This window comes from Pteropus medius, unplaced genomic scaffold, assembly GCF_902729225.1.
Source record: "Pteropus medius unplaced genomic scaffold, Ma_sr-lr_union100, whole genome shotgun sequence".
Classification (NCBI taxonomy): domain Eukaryota; kingdom Metazoa; phylum Chordata; class Mammalia; order Chiroptera; family Pteropodidae; genus Pteropus; species Pteropus medius.
In genome coordinates this window covers 33,315,858-33,331,851 of record NW_024354500.1, presented here as the reverse complement: position 1 = coordinate 33,331,851, position 15,994 = coordinate 33,315,858, and the positions used below count along the sequence as shown (strand labels likewise).

General features: G+C 33.0%; 1 pseudogene; it reads right to left on the bottom strand.

The window, feature by feature from the left end:
• Nucleotides 1–5,585: 5,585 nt before the first annotated feature.
• On the bottom strand, nucleotides 5,586–5,704 carry LOC120595246 (uncharacterized; annotated as a pseudogene).
• Nucleotides 5,705–15,994: the final 10,290 nt, after the last annotated feature.

Sequence of the window (15,994 nt, the reverse complement as noted above, 5' to 3'; positions counted from 1 at the left end):
TGCCTTACTATTAAATTGTATGCCTGAAATACTGTATTTTGTTAACCAATGTTACCAAAAAATAATAATAATAATAAAATAAAATAAAAATAAATTGTAAAAAATAATAATAAAGAAGGAAATAATAGAGTGCCAAGAAAAGAAAAAGTGAATAAACCAGAAACTGAAAGAGTATGGCATATGAAAGGTGTAAGAAGTTCAGCATGGCTGGAAAAAAGGATGAGACAGAAGGAGAGAAGTTACCATGAGATGAAGCCTGCTAAGAAGTTCGAATACTATGATTAAGAAATGTAGGATCCATTGAAAATTTTAATTTGATAATTGTACCAGACACACATATCTTGTGACTCCTTCCTTTCAAAGGTGTTGACGGACTGCTGGACAGGATCTCTTCCATCAAGGATGGACTGGTCACTTGTTCTGGGAGTCTTGCATGATCAGTATCTAGCATTTCTGCCACTTTCTGACTTTGATGAAAGGAATACATTGCAGGGCATAGAATCTGGCAACTTTTCTGAATGAAAACACCTATTAGGTGCAGGGGAGTTTGCTTTTGATGGGATGAACTTTGAACAATGGGAGACAGGAAAGCCAGGCAGTTAGAATTTCCCCTTTTTTCTCTCTTCCCATGAACCAACCACAGAACAGCTTGCACATCTTGTTATAGCTAATCATTTTGTAATGCATCCTTTTAATGCTTCACGTCTTCTCCTGCTTATTTCCCCCTTTTCTCCTTCTTCCCATTCTAGGTTTGCATCTCTCACATAGATTATCACTTAAAGTCTTGTTTCAGTTTCTGTTTTCTAGAGGGTTGTCAATGTTAAAAAAGTAAGGTGACCTAATTTGTATTTTATAAAGATCACACTGTAAGTACTGACTTGGAAGTGAGGAGAACAGTTACAAATTGATTACAATAATAATTGATGAGTTATTTGAACGATTTGGTGGTAGAAAAATAAAAAAATAAAGATTCAACTGAAAAAGTTCAATTCATAGATCTTGGTAACAGATATAGGGATAGGAGAGATGACTAAATTAAGGACAAAAAAATCTTTAACTCTTTAACTGAGTCTGATGATTATGAGTTTACTAGTTTTAAAATTGGGAGAAAGGCATTTCAAGCATTGAAAGATACACTCATACAGTTTTTTAAACAATATTTTTAAATAATACATGCAAATAGTTCAAAATTCAGAAGTTACAAAAGGACATACAATGAAAATTCTTCTCACCACTGTCCCCAAATCATCCAAATCCTGTAGAGACCACTGTAATCTGTTTTTATTCATCTTATCAGAGATATTCGTACATAAACCAATTATATACATATTTTATATCATAATTTTTATACAAATAGTACTTTACTTACTAAGAGGGTCACAGTGCTTTTTTTTAACTTAAAGTTTCAGTATTTAAAGATCTTCCTCATTTCTATGGCTATATAGTATTCGTTGTGTAGATATACCATAATTTGTTTAACCAGTTTCCCCAACTTACAGTCATTTATGTATTTCCAATCTTCTTCTATTCCCTGTGAATTTATAATTTAAGATTCAGCTTACAAAGGATATATATGCACAAAAAAGAATCCAGACAAAACAAGATTGTATAAGGAAGAAAATAAATTCTCTCAAAGTCCCAGCATCCAGAGTCAACATAAAACAATTTTTCAGTAAATAACCTTATGAACATCTTTTTGCACAGATCCAATAGGATATATATTAGGGTAAACTTTTTGTCAGCACCGAGCTGATCAAGAAGGGAAGGTTTTGGTGGGAGATGCCCAGTTGAAAGAATGCACGAGGAACCAACATGAGAATGAAAGGGCAGGCACCAACTTTATTGCCGGGAGTGCACGCTTCCACACTAAGGGACCTCATGGACTTTATATATGTCAGAGAACAATAGTGGCATTCTGCCACACATGCGTAATAAACAACAAGCTGAGTCATACTTGCATAAGTTAAGCGCAGACAGTTTACTACATTAATGTAACATTTTAAATCCGGAGTCCTATCCCTAGCCACGAGCCTGGATCACAGCCAGACCTGAGACTCACACTTTTCTACCTCCTGGCTTAACAGTGGGGAAAGCATACAAATTAAAGCAAAAACAATCTAGACTTGATTCTATAAAAAGGGATGCTTTGCAATATAACTAAGGCAGAATGACAATAAACTTCATTTAATATTATAATTCAATTTGCAAGAAATAGAATTAAAGCCATTTGAACAGGAATGTATGAATTTTTCATACAATCCTTGTTAGAGAAATTAGGAGGAAAATTTACCTTGCAACTTTGCTTACCTGATGTTCTGGGCTGAATCCACATTTTTCTGTATTCCCATATCCTCTTTTTTCTTGGTTTACTCCTAGAATTCACTGGAATATATTCACAAGAAGCTACCAATAATAAAGTACATGGGAAATAAATTTTCTATCTATTGTGTGTCATAAAATATAAATGATCTGATATGGTGTTTGTCTGATTTTAGATTTTAAGGTTAAAAATAATTTTCCTTAGATTTATTTTACTAACTCGTAGCTTCTCATCTTATTTTAGAAAATCTGTGTCTTTGTGACTCAAGTTGCTTTATCAATAACATATTTTGATGTTATTTTGGGGACGTGTGTGACTATTTGCAGCAAAGTGGCTGCCTTATTGGACAGCACAAATCTAGAGCCTCATAACCTTCCAGTCTTTTCTTCTACTATTTCTTTGATAATTTCTTTCCCTCAGTTTCTCTCTTCCTTCTTTTTAGAATTCCTATTTTTTTTTCAGGTTTTGAATTTTAAAGAATAATCCTTTATGTCTTTTTTTGTTTCTTCTCCTATTTGCTGTCTTGCTGCCCTTTTGATTTTACTAGCAAATTCCTTCTACCTTATAGTACCATTTGTGTGCTGAATTTTTTATTTCAGGAATTGTTCTTTGGTTTTTTTCTTCTTTATCATAACTTTTTGCTCTTTTTTAAAATTATGATTTAATACTTTTCCTGATATCTTTTATTAGAACTTCATTATGTCTTGCTACTCTAATATCATTACTCCTATCCCTCAGCCTCCCTCTTTCACGTTGAAGAATTTCCTCAAATGTTTGACAATCCTTAATCTAATAGCCATAATTGCAACATGCTAAACAACTGATTAAGAGCTTGTGTTTCTGAATTATTGAGTTTTGCACTTGATATTAGAATCGTCAGAATGCCAGCTAATTTGCTAAGGGAGCTCAAAAATGCAGAAGGTGAAGTTCTTTTCTCTGAGGCCACTCAATTTCTCCACAGAAAAACCTTAAATCTCCTGCCTATAATGTTTTGGGTCTGGAGGGAGTAGACATTTGACTCTATTATCATATATTTTGGATGAGGGAAAGGCTGTGAGTCAACAATCCTATACATAAATTTTTAACAAATCCTCCTGTCTTTATCTATGTTTCTCATCCTGCACTCTGGTTTCTCCTAATTCTAAGCCCTTGTAGGACTCTAAGAGGCAAATTGACTCCCTCACCCATATTCTCCTTCATGAATATCAAAGTTATATCTTTCTTTGTCCTACTACATGAATTATTGTGCTTGCATCTGCTTTTCATTTTCCAGAATTGCTAAGAACTCTTGATGCCTGAAACATACTCTCTTGTTCTTCAACTTTTATCTACTATTATCTATTTTTATCTACTATTATCTACTTCTATGGATTTATGTGTTTATTCCTTTTATAGCATTTCAGAGGAATCTTTAGAGGAGCAAAGGATAAATATGTTCTATATCCCATCTTCAAACATAAGCTTCTGATTTTCTTTTTTAAACATACAGTTTAAAGCTAGTTATCACTAATTTTCAAGATCACTGTTCATCAAAATTAACCTAGATGGCTAAAATATATTCCCGAGCATCATTCTAAAAAACTATGGTTTGAAATGACTACATTAGGTAATAAAAATATTTATGTTTAAACAAACATTCCCACAGTTATTCGAATCAACTGGTCTTTGAATACATTGAGGAAAACTCTTAAATAAAGTTTGACAAAAGATTGTTTGGAATAGTGTAGCGAATAAAGGTGGGCACTTTTAAATTGTTGAGAGGTCTTCAATTGTTTCCAAATTACATATTTATATCTACTTTTATTATATACAGAAATTGTGGTTTGCAACATTTTTACTTTTATTAGGTTCCCTTTAGGGCTTAATATGTAGTCATTTTTTAAAATGTTTTATGAGCATGAAAAAAATATTGTGTTCTCTGAAAGGTAAATAATTTTAATATGCTTATTAGATTGATGATATTAATTATATTAACTTATTTAAAGTGTCTAGGTCATTACTTATATTTGTGTTCTGGAATTATCAAGAAATTAAGAGATATGTTAATATTTACCACTATTATCATTATACATTCAATGCCTCCTAAAATACCAGAATGTAGTTTCAAATATTTATCTCCTGTACAATTTGAAACATGTTAGTCCATTACATTTTACATAATTTTTTATCATATGTTTATCAGTATTTTTAATGATAACGTTTTTTCCTACATTCTATGCTTTTTTTTCAGTGATTTTTTATTCAATTAATTGGGGTGACATTGGTTAATAAAATTATATAAATCTCAAGGGTACAATTCATTAATACGTCATATGTATATTGCATGTGTGTTCACCACTCAAAGTTAAATTGACCTGTTTTACCTTTATCTACCCTACTCCTTCCCCTCCTTCTCTCTGGTAACCACTAAACTATTGTCCATGTCTGAGTTTTTGTTTGTCTTGTTTGTCTGTTGCTTTCAGTAGTATAGCTCACATTTGAGTGAAATCATATGATTCTCAACTTTTTTCTGTCTGACTTATTTCACTTAGCATGATAATCTTAAGATCCATCCATGTTGTCACAAACAGCAGTATTTCATCTTTTCTTATGACTGAATAATATTCCACTGTATAGATGTACGACATCTTCTTCATCTGATCTTCTATCATAGGACATTTCAGGCCACTGTGAATAATGCTGCAATGAACATCGGGGTGCATATGTCTTTATGGATAAATTTAAAAATTTGGGGGGTAGATATCCAGAAAAGGGATTGCTGGGTTATGTAATTCTATTCTTAATTTTTTGAGGAATCTCCATACTGTTATCCATAGTGGCTATACCAATTTACATTCCCACCAGCAATGTATGAGGGTTCCCTTTTCCCCACAACCTCTGCAACACTTGTTATTACTTATTCTGTTGATAATAGCCATTCTAACAGGTGTGAGGTGGTATGGTATCTCATTGTGGTTTTGATTTGCATTTCCCTAATAGTTAGTGAAGTTGAGCATCATTTTATATATCTGTTTGGCCATTTGTTACATTTTATGCTTTTAACTTGAACTCAATTTAAAATAATATTTTGTGTACTGACTATTATCTGGTTTGTTTATAATGCTTAATTTTTAACTTGTAAGATTGAGTTATTTTGTTTTGGGTGGTAATCACTTTTTTCAACCAATTTTATATTCTTTTTTTTTTAGGCGAGGCAACCTTGTTTGACCTCACAGATTGCAAGGACCTTGTCAGCTTACAATCCCTTATTTTTTCTTATTTTTTATGCTTACAGCACCTGGTCTTCCTAGGTGGTCTCCCTTCCAAGTACTAACCAGGCCTGACCCTGCTTAGCTTCTGAAATCAGACAAAATTGGGCTTGTTCAGGGTGGCATGGCTGTAGACTAATTTTATATTCTTTTTTAAATTTTGTTTGTCCCAAGATATATGTATCATATGTTTTATATGATGTATAACATATATAGTATCATATATTTTTTATTATATTTTTGGTTTTATAGTTGCCATTTTACCTTTATTGTAAATAACTCATTTTTCCTTTCACTGGAAATTAGTCTTTATTCTGTAATTTCTAAATGTCTAATTTAGAAAATAGAGTCTTTTGTTGTTTGTTTTTTTTTAAGTATTTTATAACTTTCGAAAATTGTATTAAATTCTTTATTTCTCAATTTTACTGGGTAATTGAAATAGTGCCTATTAAATTCTTAATATGAAAGAGATAAATGTTAGTTCGCTTTTTCCATGAATAATTATATTTTGCTTTGCTTGATTATATATTTGGATGATTCATATAAATCTAGATATTTAAGTTTCTAAATTGATTTTTGGCATTAATATAGTTCCTAGGAATTCTTAAGCTCAACTAGTACTATTTATAGCACTATTATTAGTGGAATCATAGAAATGATTTTAAAAATTACTTTAACTTAATATATATTAATATCAATTTGTTCATCTATCAGTCTTTTGAACTAGGGCCAAGATCTCTTCTTCGAGTATAGATCTTTTGATTGGGGTCCTTATTTTTAAAACAGAAATCGTTCCCATAAAGTATTGTTTTATATTTTTAGTTTGAATTTCTTTAGAATTGAGTGTCTTGAAATCTGCAAAGCAATGTGTACAGAATTGAAAATGTTTTGTTTTTTCTACCTTATTCACGAGAAGGTTGTAAATCTTATATTGAAATTTAATTTATCACATCTTCCTAAAGTGTTCAACAGTTTTCATAGGAACATATGTTTGGTATATCTTATTGGTTGAGGTAATACTTGTACTAATTACAGTGAAAGGTACAAATTTGGGGGAAGAAATAGAACTTACTTTTGGTAACCATACAACTCATCTGGTGAAAGCAGAAACACATGGCTATTAGCATAAAGGCTATTAGCTGCCAGCACCGGCAGTTTTATAGAAGTAATAAAGAGCTAAGAGTGGGAAGGTAGATAAGGGTAAAGGGTATCAAATACATGGTGACAGAAGGAAGTTTAACTTTGGGTGGTGAACACACAATGCAATATACGTACGATGTATTATTGAATTGTACACTTGAAATCTATGTAATTTTATTAACCAATGTCACCCCAACAAATTTAATAAAAACTTAAAAATCCAAATCTGACCAACTCCAAAAAAAAGAAAAAAAGGTAGAGGCCAATAAATAGATTGACTTTTATATCACTAGTGTATATCTAAAATCCAATGCTAGAAATAAACTACAAAGTTAGAAAAAGTTTAACAGAAAATATAGAAAGAGAAAATTGAAGAAACAAAAATAAACAAAAAAAATACTAAGTCGAAGCCTTCATTCAAGTTTACTTCAGCCATTGAATGCATGGATGCACTTTGTTTTTGTTATTGTTGTTTGTTGTTTTTTCCAACAACTTGAGTTACTATGTATGAGAATGACAAGGCAGTACATCACAGAAATGTTATTATTAAAAGATGTTATTTGTGAAGATAACAATTCAGTAAAAAAAAGTCCAAGATTTAACGAAATGATATTATTCACATGTCCAAAAAACTGTGCTAAAATTTTTGCCAAAGCCTCCTCCCCCAGTAGTTTTAGTATGGAAAGGGTATAAAACCCCACACCAAGAGACCTTACTTAGTTCTAAGAAATATTGGGGCAAAATATCAATAACAGGTAAAACTGTCAGGTCAAATAAAATGTAGTCTTTCTTTTATAATCAACTCTTTGAGATCGAAACACCTTTATTTTATAAAGATTTGGTAAATACATCACCAAATTCATAAAATTGAATTTTCTCTAGATTTCTAAAGTTCCCATATCTCATATATCCTTAAGAAAAAAATGGTATCAATGACCCATCTCTTGAAAGCTCAATAAAATAACCAACTTATTATCTTAAATAAAGGAATATTGCTTGATGTTTACTACTACTAGTAGTAAAAAGTCAATATTACTACTATGTCTGCTGGGTCACAGGGCTGTAGAGATGTACGATAGTCTCCAATTATTCTGAGTATGCATTCCAAGACCCACAGTGAATGCCTAAAACCACAGATGGTACCAAATCCTATATATACTGTTTTTTCTTATACATACATACCTATGATAAAGCTTAATTTAAAAATTAGGCATAGTGGGAGAATAGCAATAATAACTAATAATATAATAGAACAATTATAAAAATATACTGTAATAAAAGTTATGTGAATGTGGTCTCTTTTAAAACATCTCGTACTGTACCTACTGAGCGGAAACACTGGACAAATGGATGATTCATGTCCCATCACTGGTGAGATGGAGCAGGACAGCGAAAGGTTTCATCACACTACTCAGGATGGCATGCAATTTAAAACTTATGAATTGTTTATTTCTGAAATTTTCCATTTAATATTTTTGGACTGTGGTTCACTAAAACCACAGATAAGGGGGCTACTATATAAGTATCAGATGGTCACTACCCTGAGGCTACTTAAAGTCTAATAAGGCAAACACTCATGAGAAGTTAACAAACAAACCCAAAATAATATGAAATAAATACCAATTATGCAGTCTAGAAATTGTAGTCTCAAAGAATTTATTATCTTTACATCCTAACTTATTAAAAATGTAAAATATAATTATGCATATAAAACATCAATTCACATTCTGTTAATGATTTGACAAAATCAATTTCTTAGTAATTGCAGGGGTTTTATTTTATTTTTTTTATTGTTTTGCACTTTACCCATGTGACTGCTGGAATCATTTATCCCACCTCTGTGTTAGGCATAGATTAGTTTATGAAAATAGCTATGTAAAAACAAGTACACTCATCATGCCTGGTAGTTTTGCAATTTATAGCCTTGGTAAAGTAAACATCCAAATAGTATCTTGATAATCTTTATAATAATAAGCCAAACACTGTTACAATTGACATTTTTCCTGGATTAATTTGTGTATTCCATGATCTATATCTCACTCTTATCTGTTCCATGTCAGAACCCTTTGTTCTACAAGACTTCCTTTCTTGCAGTATTGATCCTTATTGATCTTAACCTAGTACAATAGTGAATAATTAAATATTTTCTCAAAGAAACAAGTCTTTCTCTCTTTTCAATATGACCTTCACCCGATGTTCAAATAGTTCCAACATTACTGAGAAATCTTTTTGGTGCAAACTTGACCTCTGTTGTCCTACTTTGAAAATGCACTTGATTGCTAACAAGAGCTTTTAGAAATGTAACAGTGCTGATTTGTTAGATAATGAAATCCAAATTGTTCTAGAAAAAGGTGCAATTATACAGCATGTAATACACAAATAAATTGACTTAATGTTACATTATAATGAAAACTGTGCAAAATCCTCTACACAAGCACAATAAAATAATAAAAAGTAATAGAACAGGTAATAGATGTAAAATAAATGCTAAAAAAGTAGTTCAAATCATTTTCATACCAGTCAAAAGATACTGAGGAGGGCGCATCCAATCACAATAAAACACCAGAATGAAACACTTCTAAATAGTAATATAAATTTTTGTGGACACTTCATGTCCCATGATGTGGAATTGACATATAGTTTGATTTTCTTTTTCCTAATGTAAGCCACAGTTTTACAGTCCTAGTGAAAACATTTTATTGCTGGGGATGTATTAGACATGGTTCATTTCCCTTCTCAGTATGGCTTTAATTTTCCACATCCATGGCTTGACACAGACCCAAACACCAGAAGATGGTTGTCTGCTATAAACTGTTTGGTTTTCTTTGATTGCTTTACAATTTAATCTATAGTTTATTCCATTAACCCTTTCCATTTTAATGCTGCCAAGTCTCCCGGCTCCTTAATATAAAGATAAACTTCTCCAAACATCTATGTTTATTTTGGTTTCTCTTGCCCAGAGAATTATGTGCTGGGGTGGGGGCAGGTGGGGGCAGAGGGATGTTTTCTTTCTTGTTAACTTTTTCAAGGCCCTGGGTAATTGCAAAATAATTGACATTTTACAATGAAGGGAGTTTTCCATTTTGCTTCATAATACATTCATCATTATTCATTCATTGGGTTCGGTTATATTCGTACTGATCTGCTGAGCCAAGAAAGTGCCACTGTCATTCTTTCTCCTCAAATCCCTGATCTTTCGGAGGGTGTGGGGCGGACGCAAGGAGGGGAGAATCCTTTCCCAGGCTGCAGTGTTGTCACATCCGATATCCTGTTCCTTCCGGCAGAGAAAGTGTATCTGGGAGGGTCACCAGATCAGCCTGTGCCTCGGGGCGGCTCGCCTCCAGTACAAAAGACTCGACTCAACTCACGTTAGTCTTCTAGGTGGCCTATCAGCGGTGACGGACTGCCAGCTCAGGCTGTGGGCGAGCAGTGATGACTGCCTTGAAATGCTAAGTGCTTAATTAAGGACCTTTCATATCAGTTATTGAGGCCTCCATCTCCCATAGCCCTGGGCATTGTACTTTACCAAGGGCTCCCTGGAGCCAGAGCCAACTTTATTGCAGTGACAAGTAGAGAAAGAGAGAGAGAGAAACAAGTGGTTTCAATCCTCTCACAGCCTTCCCCAAATCTAAATACAATCCGACAGCTGACTAGTCATAGTTGGCCGATTCCTAAAAATACACTTTTTCATGTTCATGGAAATACAGCAAACTTGTGTCTCACTCACAGTGATTAACCGTGGAATCCTCTGAGAAGAACAATCTCATTGTTGGCAGCCTCATAGCGCTGGTGGGGCAAAAACCCTTCTTTCCCTTTGCTCGCCAAGACAGCTGCACCCCATGGAGGTCATATTTTAAAAGATGGAAGATGTTTTATCTCATGCCGTTTGCCCACTGTTTTCAATAGTCCTTATACTTTAAAAGTTTGCCTTCAATAGTGTATTATGGTGCTCAATTCTGCTTAGAGCTTAAAACTATTTTGCTCTGTTAGAATAGAACTTCTAAGTTAACTACCTGAAAGGACTTCTACATATCTCCATTGCCAAATATGTTTAAAGTTACTAAATAATGTGAGGTAAGTTTAAAGAAGCTGCAGCTGCTGGTGGTAGCTGTTATCTTGATTAATAGCAAAAAGACTGATCACTGACAAGTAATTAATGTTAAAGCAAAGTACAGGAAGAATATAGATTGCCTACACCTACCTAACCAGGTAAAGATACAAAGTCCTCATTTGTTTAAAAAAACAAATGACTACTCTTGACCAGCACATGTGATAGAATTCAAAAAATACATTTTTGAAACTAAAATAGAAGAACCATTAGCAAATGATTTTGACTGTCATTTGAAATGAACAGATCCTGGCAAAGAGATCATCTATTAAACAATGCATTAGATATTACACTGCAGTGTTGACACATCATAGCTAAGAGTCAGTTGTAAAAGTTCTCAGAAGAGAAAAAAAAATTGTATCTATGTGTGGTGATGGATGTCAGCTAAACTTAATGTGGTAACTATTTCATAATATAGATCAAATTGTTATGTTGTACACAAAACTAATACAATGTTATATGTCAATTACCTCAATAATAAAAAAAAAATGTTTGGGGACCACTTCCTCTACTATTTATGAAGAGCCACATGATAAGACTTTTCTTGGTGTCAAAATGTTTATAAATCAAATGCTAACCACCACTGTGTCTTCCTAATACACTTTGGATTCATTTATTAATTTAATTTCTTATCTTTTTATTGTGAAATTTTTTTGTAATTATATGCATATATATCATTATATTTATACACATAAGTTGATACATATTAATATCTGAAAGGTAATCATAGATCTGCATTATTTTTTTTTTTCAGGCTTGTGAACAAAGAGCTCATGACATTAAGCCTCTGGAGACAGATGGAATTTCAGTGTCGACACTCTCTATTGGTTCTAAATGACCAGGTTAATAGAAGAATTGGAATGGAGAGTCATAATATTATCTCTTTTATTTGTTTCTGGGGTGAGTAGCAGAGCCCATTTGGATGATTTACTATTGACGAATAAGAAGTGGGTTTTAACTCTTAATATGTCAGCCTTCAGCACTGCACATCCATCAGATTTCAATATTTCCACCTTGAGATAATGAGAAGAAACTGTCCACTTTGGAAGTTACTTTTATCTAAAATTATGCCTCAGCACTTAAATTTCAATCTCTGCTCCTCGATACATCTCCATATTGAAGGGATTAGTCATAACACTTTTGAAACAGAAATGTGCAAGTCAGGGCAATATCTTTATCCAAATATTCACCCCACCCACATCTTTCCATACTAAAATTCTAGATAATTAAATGGTTGAAGCAATTGCCTTAAATATTAAACAATAGAAATATCTACAGTTTAACATCTACAGAAAAGGGCAAGTAGGAGATTTATTCCAAGAAAGAAATATCATACAAAATATCAGAATACACTTATTTGCAGCTATTTACTTTTATAATAAAATGTTATACTGATGTAGAATCTGTTCTTTAACTATGTCAGCCTATAGATGCTATTGCCCTGCTAATAACCATGGGAAACCCTGGACCTGTAACTGAGAGCTTAACCCCACCTACCTTCTAATTGAATACTACCAAGCAGCACAGATTATATTGAAGAGCTGTTGCAAGCATCAAAGAAAATAAAATATGTGGAAATCTCTAAGACATACACAGTGAATTAACAATATTACTTCTCTTTCTCTTTTACTTCTAATAGAGAAAACATACATATTTTTATGTGTATATATATATATATATATATATATATATATTTGTTTATACTAAATAATCTAAGTTCTCCTAAGTTTGATTCCATGTAGCTGTCAGAAGAAATCAAGCAATATAGGTAGTATATCTTAATTATATTTTAGAATTTGAAAAATTCAACTTTATTGTCTATCTCGCTGTTAGAATTTGGCAGACAATAGTTCAGCTTTCTACACCTCTTTGGTTAAGTTTAGAGACATGAGTATATGGAGCTGAATAGTAAATAGTTGCTGGTTTAGCCATGACTTAGCTTTATAGCAAAGAACAGAAATACTGGCCTAGTGTTCAAATAAAATGACAATCTGGCTGCGTTTGAACCTGGTAGCTTTACCTTAGCCACTAGTTTGAAATATTTTTGTCAAATACCTAATTGCCAGACTGAATCTAATTTTTTTTCAGTGGTGGGAGGGGTGACAACAATGATGCCACAGGAGGTGGATATAGAAAAGATTTAGTGAAACTGGGTATGTGGGTGGAGTTGGAGTAGCGAGGAAAAGGAACTTTCCAAGAAAAGGGTAGATTTAAATTGGTTTCAAGAATCCACCTCTCTTTTTTTAGCATTAACATCTGACATCTGTATGCTTGCTTCGGTCTTAGGAATATTCAGCATTTACCTATCTGTAAAATAAAGCTCATACCACAATCTGGTATTAAAATTTAATTATAACTAAAATTAATTTCATCAATGTTACATGAGGAATTTTATTTTTACCTCTAAGTCAAATGGGTACAAATAATTCAGAAATATTCATATTCTTTTAAAACACTAACTTATTAATCAAGAACACAAAATTAATAATTGGCAAAATCCAAATCAAATTGATCTTTTTCCATCTTCAATTTACTTGTACCTCGTTTTACAGAATGACACAGCTTGCTTTTTCATATGTGAATATACAAATACTAAGTATAACTATGTTTATTTTGTTGCATATTATTTCATTTGCATATAAAATGTTTACCCTTAAATTAAATTATTTGCATAAAATTTAATCTGACACTATAAAATAATCTATCTAAATGGAAGAAGATATATAAAATACTTAGAATCATTATTCATTGGCAATGAATGAGCTTTTGTAATCACGTAAAGAGAAATCCAAAAATGTCAAGTACTAACTCTATTCATAAAATTTAATTTAGCAGACAATATTCTGAGATGTTGCAACATATAGAAGGACGAGCATTTTTAGTTTTTTTCTGTTGTTTTGTTTGTAAAGAAATGTTGAATCCATTAAATGAAACAAAGTAGAAAATGGATGAGTACTACTTTTAAATCAGGTCAAATTCTGTTAAATAAACAGAATTCTGGGGTACAATTTAATTCCAGAGGAGAGGGAGCAAGAGAGAAGAGAGAAAAAGTGAGAAAGAGAGAAAGAGAGATCACTAAAGATTATTGATAATTCAATGGCTCAGTGCTGCACTCACTCAGCAGTGTGATACTGACAATTATTAACTACAAAACTGTGGCCACAACATAAGAGTAAATAAGCTATCACCATGGAGCTGAGTGGTGGGACACATTCCACCGGAATGTATTTTCCAGCAGCAGGCACTACCTGATGACAGCTACAATCAAGAGTGGCTGCAGGCAGCTGCTTTGCTCCAGGCCACATTCAATTATGTCGGACTGCATTAGTCCCTGGCGAAGCTGTCACCTTCTAGCCTGTGAAGTGATAGCGTGAAGAGCTCCTGAAGTCTCTCCAGTCCCTTGCTTCGGGTTTCAGAGTGGGGGGAGGAAGGGAAACAATGTGGAAAAAAAGACCATTAGTACTCTGACTGCTTGCAGCATTCATTTTGCTCTCAGAGATAGGAAGAAAAAAAAATAGCTTAGGTGAGCTGGATTCAAGAAGTTGTCTGGTGTTGAATAATTGCAGGGTTATTTTTTCCCCCTTCAACAAGTAGCTCTTTTTCAGGAGCTAGTACCAGGAGAGTGTCCTATTTTCAGGATTTGAGAGTCACTGTGGCTCACCCTCCTCGGGAGATAGCAGTTGCACTGGAATATATTTTTGAATATATGATATCACTGAGGATTCTCTAGTAGTCAAGATATTTTGCAGAGTCTGATCTGCAAGTGCGGAATATTTGATTTCTTGTCTAAGCTTTCCAGAACTTTAGGTTGGATAGATTTTGAGATTTCTTTCCTAAGGGATCACTTGATGTTTGGAGCTAAAGAGAAATAAACTCAGGTTATTCTGGGAAATTATTGGGGGCATAATGTATTTTTGATGATCGACCTGCCCAGAAGATGTTATAACCTTTACCACACTACAACCAATGACTGAAGCATAGTTAAGATTAGAGATTTTCAAGGTTACGTAGGTTTTTTTCACTTTTACACAGAGCATATAAATTCTCAAATAGAGTCGAGCAAGTTTATAGCAACTAATATTTCATTATAATATCTAATCAAGTACTACAATCTAGTAAAATTAGCAGGAAGACAGCTATTTACTGAAAACACTAAATAAATTTCAAATACTATGGTATTAAGATGCGATGGCTATTCTCAAGATATCATCTAGTTGGAGAAAAAAACTTAATGTAAAACACTGAAGATGAATTCTAAAGCACATGGAACTCTCCCCTACTACTCACTCTGTAACACTGGACAAGTCACTTAAACTCTCTCTTCGAGTTTTCATGTTGGAAAAACAAGCACAAGGATGTCTCTCCAAAGAGATTATGAGAGAATAGATGCTATGTGATTTATAGTTTATCCAAATAAATTTAACCAAAGTATAGAAAGTCTGAATTTTTTTTTTAATTTTGTTAATTTAAAATTCTTCTGTTTGTCTGAAAAGTTTTTAAATTTCTTCACTTCAAATTGATAACTTGGGGTATTTTTGTGGCATCATCAGTAAAACAAATAATTAGTGATTTTTCCTGAATGCCAAGCGCCACTATGATCACGGTAGACAAATTTCTTAACATTGATATTGATAAATTGGTACTCTTTAAACTGGGGATCTGCTGTGTCATTCAGATTAAATTGGGCAGAGGAACTGCCTGAGCTTTGTGAAGCACTAGCAATCTGGCTTCTTAGTGACTCAAAACAAACAAATAAACAACTGAAGTACCAGAAGGTCCTGGGCTATGATCTTCCTGGCATGCTGTGAGGTATGGTGCAAAACCTCACTTCTCCAACAACTGACTGTCTGGCTTTATGAGTCTTCTTCCTGCCCCAGTCCTCTACATTAAGAAGGAAGCAGTAATATATTAACCCTTCTGAACAGAAAACACTTCCTTCTGGCCCCATTTCTTGAGGTTTATGAGAAACTTCACTGAATACTTAAGTTATCAGGTGACTTTCAAAACCAAATTCCCAACTAAGGGAAAGAGCCTATGTTTCTTTCTTTCTTTCTTTCTTTCTTTCTTTCTTTCTTTCTTTCTTTCTTTCTTTCTTTCTTTCTTTCTTTCTTTCTTTCTTTCTTTCTTTCTTTCTTTCTTTCTCTCTCTCTCTCTCTTTCTTTTTTTTCTTTCTTTCTT